The 10,051-nt window shown below is 40.1% G+C and overlaps 1 protein-coding gene across 4 annotated transcripts in view; it reads right to left on the bottom strand.

Moving 5' to 3' along the window:
• LOC307036838 (zinc finger protein PLAGL2-like) overlaps positions 1 to 9,096 on the bottom strand; it is a 53,655-nt gene extending 44,559 nt beyond the window's left edge. For 3 of the 4 annotated variants that reach the window (XR_013807487.1, XR_013807488.1, XM_079677454.1), the window contains exon 1: positions 8,963 to 9,096. The gene's annotated coding sequence lies outside the window, so the exon portion shown is untranslated. The remainder of the gene's footprint in view (positions 1 to 8,962) is intronic. The other variant, XM_079677455.1, reaches the window with a different exon arrangement.
• Between the last annotated feature and the right edge of the window lie 955 nt (positions 9,097 to 10,051).

Raw genomic sequence — 10,051 nt, forward strand, 5'->3', positions numbered from 1 at the left:
TGGTGGAAAATAAGTATTTGGTCACCTACAAACAAACAAGATTTCTGGCTCTCACAGACCTGTAACTTCTTCTTTAAGAGCCTCCTCTGTCCTCCACTTGTTAACTGTATTAATGGCACCTGTTTGAACCCGTTATCAGTATAAAAGACACCTGTCCACAACCTCAAATAGTCACACTCCAAACTCCACTATCGCCAAGACCAAAGAGCTGTCAAAGGACACCAGAAACAAAATTGTAGACCTGCACCGGGCTGGGAAGACTGAATCTGCAATAGGTAAGCAGCTTGGTGTGAAGAAATCAACTGTGGGAGCAATTATTAGAAAATGGAAGACATACAAGACCACTGATAATCTCCCTCGATCTGGGGCTCCACGCAAGATCTCACCCCGTGGGGTCAAAATGATCACAAGAACGGTGAGCAAAAATCCCAGAACCACACGGGGGGACCTAATCAATGACCTGCAGAGAGCTGGGACCAAAGTAACAAAGGCTACCATCAGTAACACACTACGCCGCCAGGGACTCAAATCCTACAGTGCCAGACGTGTCCCCCTGCTTAAGCCAGTACATGTCCAGGCCCGTCTGAAGTTTGCGAGAGAGCATTTAGATGATCCAGAAGAGGATTGGGAGAATGTCATATGGTCAGATGAAACCAAAATATAACTTTTTGGTAAAAACTCAACTAGACGTGTTTGGAGGAGAAAGAATGCTGAGTTGCATCCAAAGAACACCATACCTACTGTGAAACATGGGGGTGGAAACATCATGCTTTGGGGCTGTTTTTCTGCAAAGGGACCAGGACGACTGATCCGTGTAAAGGAAAGAATGAATGGGGCCATGTATCGTGAGATTTTGAGTGACAACCTCCTTCCATCAGCAAGGGCATTGAAGATGAAACGTGGCTGGGTCTTTCAGCATGACAATGATCCCAAACACACCGCCCGGGCAACGAAGGAGTGGCGATTTCAAGGTCCTGGAGTGGCCTAGCCAGTCTCCAGATCTCAACCCCATAGAAAGATCTCTGGAGGGAGTTGAAAGTCTGTGTTTCCCAGCGACAGCCCCAAAACATCACTGCTCTAGAGGAGATCTGCATGGAGGAATGGGACAAAATACCAGCAACAGTGTGTGAAAACCTTGTGAAGACTTACAGAAAACGTTTGACCTCTGTCATTGCCAACAAAGGGTATATAACAAAGTATTGAGATTAACTTTTGTTATTGACCAAATAAAGTCTTTAAAAATCAGACAATGTGATTTTCTTTTCTCATTTTGTCTCTCATAGTTGAGGTGTATACCTAGGATGAAAATGACAAGCCTCTCATCTTTTTAAGTGGGAGAACTTGCACAATTGGTGGCTGACTAAATACTTTTTTGCCCCACTGTAACCAAGTAAAACATCAATGAGGAAAAGTCAGTGCCAAACAATTAAAATGTAAACTTTAGACTTGAAGTGCAATCAAAGACTAACTGAATAACTGAACATCTGTTTCAAAAGGGAAAAAATATATAAATACCTTATTGATAAAATAAAATATAAGCCAACAGAATCACCCAAGACAATAAATGAAGTGCAATACTGTCTGAATCCTGACTAGACAGCTTGGTTTTTACTAACCGTTATCAGTATGTAGTTACTTTGGCATCCTTTTGAAACGTGTATTACAATTAAATCACGGTAAAATAGGTTAATTTTGTCGTAGTTGGTTTCCACCACAGTATTTACATGGATATAAGCCCTGCCCCCTCTCCTGCACGTCCTGTTTGAATGACAGGAGAAAACAGCTGACAGCCGCAGTGAAACTCCAGCGGTTAGAGCGATGACAATATTTGCATCACGTCCGTTGTGAACACAGCATAATGCAGTTCAGAAATCACTGTTCTGACGCTTTTAAAGCAACTTCGAGATTTGAACAGAATCAGGGGCACACAGGCCATGGTGGCCGTCGTGAAAATGAGCGAAAAAATGCTAACGCACTTAGCACAGAACTTGCGGTATAAATACTTTATTACAAGTATCATCACTGTGCGACCAAAACTCAAGGCAGCGAAGGCAAAGCCAGACAACACACCACGTAGCTTTACGGAGCCAAAACGGCAAATATGTCTTACCTTTGCTGTTTTCTGATCAAAAGTTGTGTTCAATGGCATTAAAACGATAAAAACGCTGCTGAAGGTTAATCCAATGTCCCTGTTTCCCTTTGAAATGATTACTGATAATCCATCATCATATTTATGGCTATAACCTAGTTTTCAGTTTTCAGAGCGTAACATAGCTTTTGGTTTGGGCAAGCTGCGTGCGCATCCCTCTCACTCCTCAATGGTAACGTGTAGGTGGATTTAGGAACATCCCCAGGGCTCGACAGTAACGGTTGCCAGGTTGCCATTGGCAACCATTCATAAAAAATGTCAACCACTTCTTGGCCTTTGGTTGCCATCAGTGGCAACCACTTTTTAACATGAAGAAATAAGGACACGAAACAGCAAAATGTGCATCCCAAAATAGATAAATGTTAATTATTTGTTGTATTAAGAGTGATATTTAATTATTGTTGTGACCAGTCGGAACCTGATACTTAAGTTGCACGTGCATTGGTGTGATTACGGAGCCAGAAAGCGATGCACGTTTACTCGCGTGCGCGGTGCTCCGTGTTTTTGTTTTACGAAAAATGGCGAAGCAAATTAAGTTGTTTGTTGTAGGGTAAAAAGTTCGGCCAACACGTCAACATCTCAAACGAATGTTCAAATTGATTCAACTGATAAAGCGCAAGATGAACCCGAACGAAAGCAAAGAGGAAATGTGTAAAGTCTTGGGAGGCGAAATATATATGTACATTCTGCTCCGTTGTCCATTCACTTCCGGTAAAAGTTCCTTCAAAATAAGAGTCCCGATCTTATTACTACCAAAATAAAAGTTCAAAACGAAACATTACCATAGGCAAATATTGGCATACAAATATAATCACTTCTATAAAAAGGTAACACATTTTAAATATAGTTAGACATTAAAAGGTAATTTACAGCATTAATAATTAATATCTAATTCTTAAAGGCCATGTAATGCATCTAACACAGGTGTTTTTTAACATGTAGTTTCGATATCACCAGAATAAAAATAAATAAAAATGTTTAAAGTTTCGTCATAATTAAATGACATATACGTTAAAAACCGATGTTGGTTCCGAAGTTTGCCGAGTACGCCCCCGATCACTCCCGAACGAGCCGTGACGTCACACGTGGCAAACATTGCCATTTGATCAAATCAGTCCAAATGGCAAGCAACGCGATAACTTCAGACAGCGACAGCGACAGCGATCATTCAAGCTCAGATTCGGTGGGTCATCTGGATTCAGTTACAGAAGTAGAGAGTGAACCAGCTAGCCTTTCACTTCAAGGCATCTTGCCTTATAAGTACGAGCCTCCTGCCCAGCAATCGAACAACGAGGCAGAAACTTGTGAAAGAGAAGCGGATTCCGCAGCCGGCGAGACTCGAGTCGGCAATACTGAATGGTAAATTCTGTTTTATTTAATTTGACCTGCACTAAATGTCGATCTTAAATTTGTCATCTGTTCCTCACACGTCCGGCAGATATTGTTTTGTTTTTTAATGTTATGTACAATATTCAGGTGTACATGTCAATGCTGTGAAAGCATGCCCACTGCAGATGAATGTGTATGCTGCAGAGAGATCTGGCAGGTGATGGAACAAATAGACAGTTTGCAACCTACTGACCAGATAGCAGAGTCCTGCATCGGGTCGGGTATCCGCGGATACCCGACGGGTGACCCGCAAAAAAGGTGATTTGCGGGTGGTATTTTTTCAAACGCTTTTTTCCGGGTTCGCTTCTGGGTAAAACAAAGATGATGCGGGTCCGGTTGCGGGTGTTGCATAATAAATATATTTAAACAATAATAATTTAGTTTAATGTTTAAATCCTCAGACCTCTCCTCCGCGGTACCGAGCATAATCATAACCTCTGCAGTGCATCTATCTGCTGCTGAGCGCACCACATTCTGAATGGCTGAGGTGAAGCTCTTTATAGCGGAGAATACAGCATTTTCAATAACTCTTCCTCAAGAGCGAAATCCAACGTCTGGGAGGCTTTTGGTGTCATCCTAGATGGAGAAAATAAAAAACATCCCAGGCTTTTTGAGCCAAATATGCAACTGCGTGTGTTAATAATTGCACGTTGTCACTGCTTATATATATGCGGGTTCGGGTCGGGTTGCGGATCATGTGCCGGCTGGTCGGGTCGGGTTGCGGAACTAATTGGCAATATGTGCGGGTAGCGGGGCGGGTTCGGTACTGCACGTCACGGGTGCGGGGTGGGAGCGGGTCTTGAAAATCAGACCCGTGCAGGACTCTGCCAGATAGAAGACACCGACGAGAACCCAAGGTGCATTATTAGCCACCCAGGCTTTAGAGAAGGCTGTCTCAGTGTTTGGACACTGAAAATAGCGTATCTTCAATACAAACAACAACACAGAGCAGTTGATGGCCCACTACACCAGTCAGTAAATATTGATTGACCCAACTGCCTATTGCAGCTTTGCTTTCATATAATACTTTTAGTCGCTACAGATATGGTACACTTTTAAAGATACCATTAAACTCTTTCAAGCAGTCAAAAACAGCTTGGCTTTTATTTGTTCTGTGTATGCAAGTTCAATGTATGCTTGGGAAAAGAAACAACTACACATGTGAGGAAATATATAAGAGGTCTATGATTCTGACAAGCAGTCATGTATAACCTCATATTTATTTTGTACAAGTAAAATACAAATATCATGTTATAAGCCAATTTGTAACCATTGCTACATAATAGTACTACATAACATTTAATTTTTCTCCAAATATATTTATAATCTGTATACTTTTTTTTCATTAGGAAGTATCGATATACAGCTTATCGACAGTTTGTACGTTGGTGCTGGGGTGTACTCGGCCCAAAAATCAGAGTCCCGCTGCCTGCATGTGCTGTAACCGAGATACGGAAGACTTACCCTGAACCGGGAGGCCGCTATCAGGGATTTCAATGGCCAAATCTGTAATTTGACATAAGTCATGCAGCTGAACTGGTTAAAATGGTTTCGCATGATGTAAATAATTTACAAAGTACATCATTTACAATATTTTTTTTCCAAAGAAACATGTAAAGATAACAACATTTTCCAAATCGCAAATTTGTAAGATTGTATTAATTTACTGTTTGATAAATAAAAAAGGGTTCTTTTGTTAATTTTTCACTTGTAACATTTTATCTTTATTGCAGTGTACATTAGTCTATTTTGGTGTATGTGCGAGCCCACAAATAATTAAAAGTGGTAAAAATAATAAAGATATTCAGACGTAATTCATTTTTGGCCTTACTTATTTCACTTCAACTTTTATATATTTCAGTCACTAGGCAAGTTCACTGTACTCTGGTGACATTTAGCTCAAGCTGGCATAACACCTGTAGTAACTTAATTCTGACCCGAGTTTTGTGCACAATCTTCCAGCACCCATGATCAATGTTTATAGCAATCAGGAAACATTCACAGCTCACAACTACACATCGCTTCCCCATCATGAATTGTTAGATAAAAAAAGTTTAGCGAAGTCCGGTTACACATATGTAGAGCGAAAATAGCGGAAGGATACAAAACAAACAATCCAGACGAGGCTGGTGTTTGCCACGTGTGACGTCACACAGCTGGGTTAATGGCTGGCAAGCTTTTCGCTACCGGAGCGGAATAACACGGGAAAGTGGCACACATTTCATGTTATTTGGGGGGTATTTATGGAAAGAATCATTGATGTTGATATGTCAAATGAAACAGTGGAAAGTGATGAAGCGATTTATTAACACAGAATAACATTTATTTTGGACATTACATGGACTTTAACCGAATGGTTTTCATTTATTTAACATTAGAAATGTATTAGTCTGGCCAATCCAAGACTTCAATGCTGAAGGGCCAATGGATCTGTGGTGGGGGTCAGCACAAAGGTCAAGAGAACCCACATTTGAAAGGGAGACAACGGATGACGAAACTAGCGACTTGCTCAATTCATTTGTGAGGGATCTGTGAAGAACATGACAACAGCTCCACTAATGGTATTTTGTATACCAGCAATTGAGGGTGCACAAGTTTACTACCACTTTAGTTTCTAATAATTGTGTTAATTACTTATTGTAAAGCATTTGAACATTCTTTTGTGTCACAGTTTCATTATTAAGTTGATGTATAACTGTATAGTATCTTAATTATTTAAAATATAAGGTGACTAAAAATGGCAACCGTATTTTCAGTTTTGGCAGCCAAAAGCTGATGCCTGGTTGCCAGCCTGGCAACCACTTTTAAAAGTTAGCGTGAGCCCTGATCCCCTTCGATTATATTGGCTCTAACGGCCCCTACACACGGCTTGTGTGTAGGGGCCAACATGCTTCTGCCCATTCACTTTGAATGGAGTGACGTCACGGTTCGCCAAACTGCATTGTTGGAGCAAAGCATAGCTTTGCTCGCGTTGCTCGATTCAAAAGTAGAGCAATGTTCTATTTTTGAAGTTTTGACGAAAGCGTCAGCCAATCGAATCATATGCCAGTACAAGCTCTAGCCAATCAAACCGCTGCTTGTGTGTCCGGGGCGGGAGATTCAGGTGATTGGTTGGTGGTCTAGCTTCAGACATGCCCGCCGGCAAGCGTCAACACACGCCGCCGTGTGTAGGGGCCGTCACCGTTCAAAAGAGGTGTCAATCATCAAAATCGACCGAGGGGGGCCAGAGATATGGCAAATCCACCCAAATGAACCCAGAATAGGGATGCCAGCGATTATTCGATTTTTCGAATATTCGTTACAGTCTCCATAATCGAAAGTTATTTTTTTTAATTCGATTTTATTTATATTATTATTTATGTTTTTCATATTTTTCCTGGCTTAGTTTCAACCAAAAATATAGACTAATGCTAATGCTAATAGTAATAGTATTAATAATTGTAAATGGCCATTGGTCATACCACCAGTTTGTTTTACTGTAAACTTGGAGGAAGCCAGCAACGCAGGCTGCGCAGAGTTAATCGATTAATATTCGCCAGGGCTGTCCGATTTTTGAATTTGATCATGGTCAGTTTCTGGCATCCCTTCCCCAGAAGTGTTTTTTTCTTTTTTGCTAAACCTCTCTAAAAGGGTCAAATGTCACTTGTTTTGCATCAATCTTGATACAGTACTTATTATATAGTTTGGATTCCTAAAGATGTTAGTCTAGTACTATCCCATCATTCAAGGGTGGTTTTCACCAAGTAATGTTTTTTATTTGGACGGACACTATAAATTTACATTTTTTTACTATGTTTAATCTGAATTTACTTTAAAATAAAAAATATTCTATATTGATTCTGACTTTTCTACATCCAACTCACAGTTTTATCATTGCTTTGAGAAAAAAGATTATTAATGTACCCCTTTTAGAAGTGAAGATATAGTCATTTGTTCTGGGCATGTCATTTTCGAGCCTGAGACCTGAAAAACAGGCTTGGGGCTGAACAGGTTAATTAGATTCCATCAAACATCAGTAAAGGCTGTGTTTATCACCATAATGTATGTGTTATCACCAATACTCAAGAAGAATTCCATTAGTTGAATGAATCCATTTGGTAAAGCATGAGTTACAGAATTAAATAGTTTGAAAGAAAATCGTAAACGGTAAGGACAGCATATTGCAAAGTTCATGAAAAACATTAAAAGTATGATATCTCTCTTAAATCAGTAGTAATACAACATGGATTTCTTTCTATAAAAGTATGTTTTAGTTCAACCAGATCATTATTAGAAGTCTTGACAAAAAAATCTTCTAAGCTACATATCGATAATATTACATTACATACTGTTAAGCAAAAATCGTCAAAAGAAAAGACTGACTTCTAATTGCGTTGAAAATGTGAATTCAAGTCAACTTTTTGAAGCATTTAAAAAAGTTAACTTTTATAGGTATTAACAGTATCAACGAAATGTAGGATATTAGGACCCATTTTTGCTTTACTATTGGATAATACATTTCTGTAATTTATTCTTCCAGATATGAACTTATATCTTGCTCCTGGAGGAGATGCAACACTATGAACAGGACCATGCTACCCTACTGTGAGTGGATGCTAGATGTTGTAACTAACTCCATTATTTTGGTTACGTCACCTTAATTCCTTAAGCCATGGTGATTTTATTTTTTGAATGGCAGTAGACAGTATTTTCTGATTTATGGAATGATAATATATTAGGTAACATCTGCATATAGGATTGTTTCTTTAAAAGGACTCGCCACTTTGAAGTAGAAACTTCTAACACATTTTCCAGCAGTGGATGTTCTTCCTGCCATCATACAATTATCGTAGTTACACTCGCGGGGGGTCTGTATAAAAAGTGCAATACAAGACTTTAAGTCCGGCGAAGGGAGCTGGTAGTGCCATCTTGTGGGTCCACAGCATGGAGCTGCCATAAAGCTTTGATCCCCACACATTTTCTGCTTAAGCCCTCTCTATTGTGTGAAGATAACTGCAAAAATGTTGGTTCTGTTCGAGCAAAATTAAAAGGGAAAACTTCCCCTCGGGCCGACGGCTGACTGGCTGGATGATGTAGTCTGAAGTGAAGCGCTTCAGTGTTGGAACGGGGTCATTACCAGAAGGGGGCTAAATGTGACTGCTAGCCTTGCTGTTCAAAATAATTCGGATGCGAAGGAGAAACTCGTATTAATGCTTGGCGGTCCCAGTGTTAGTTACGCTAGTTTTATGCCGAGGGAACACACTGACTACTGTTAGTGTGAGTGTGGGTGAAGTTAGCCGAAGCAGCATGCTGGTTAAAAAACAAAAGATGAGCGCTAACTAAGTTGTATCGGAGTTAGTGTTACGGGAGCTAACTCCTCTACATGTTACCGAGCAGGGTTCCACTCCGGCTCAGGGCCACACACACGGACACAACACTACTCACCGAATGAGTCTCAGTCCGGCTATCCTTCCAGCCTCCATTCCGTCTCCATGTCGACATTTTGGAGCAAGTTTTAGAGATGTTTCTAGGGTCCGGGCCTGGACTGCTGGGCGCCGCGCTGGAAGCCATGCATTCTGGGAGAGTGACGTCAGACCCCGGACTAAGGGGAACTCTAGCAGGAACCACTTCCATTCACACACAAAAAAACACACACACAATAAAATTATAACTATTTCCAAATATTAGAAGGATTTGTGTAAACAAAACTGATGCAAAAAACAAAGACAGAGACCTTGGTGTATATAAACCATAGATATAAACATGTTATAATAATTATTTGATTTATTTGATTTGCTTGCAACAACAAAAAAACTGGTGAACAATGAATGGTGTTAATTTAATCACAAGAATAACATGAGGATATTGACAAATAAAACACCAATGGTGTATTTGTTCTCTTTTCTTAGTTGTTGTTAGGAGTCTGAATAGTGTGATATATTCAGTATCTCAAAGAGTGAAACTGAAAGAAAAGTGGTGATATTTCTGAGGTGGTGGAAGCAACACTAGATAACCTTACGACTATAAAGTTACAATTTTGACCTGTAATCCAACCTACCCCTTGTGATCTGACAGATTGTTATGAATCATGTTGGAATAGATGAGTATTGGGGATTTATTAGTCATAACAAAGAATATCACTGGTGTCAATGTTCCTCATCTGAAACATGATTAATGCATAATTCGATAATTGTGTTTCTTTCACCTTTGTAAAAGGCCCATTCAAACCCCATGCAGCAGAGCAGTACGTTTGTTGGCACCACTTGGTTGTTGACATCCACCTGGATTCATCGTCTTCTTATTTATAGACATGCATTTTCAAGCATTTGGACTACCTATGTTGTAAATGTATTATCTTTTTAATTTACACACGACATCTATTGCCCGTCCGTCCGTCCATACGTCCCGGGAGAGGGATCCTTCTCTGTTGCTCTCCCTGAGGTTTATTCCATTTTCCCCTTATGTTTTTCCTTGTCCGATGTGATGTTCCAAGGACAGAGGGTGTCGTATTCATATTCACATTCTGTACAAACT

The sequence above is a fragment of the Notothenia rossii genome (genome assembly GCF_949606895.1).
Source record: "Notothenia rossii genome assembly, chromosome: 4".
Classification (NCBI taxonomy): domain Eukaryota; kingdom Metazoa; phylum Chordata; class Actinopteri; order Perciformes; family Nototheniidae; genus Notothenia; species Notothenia rossii.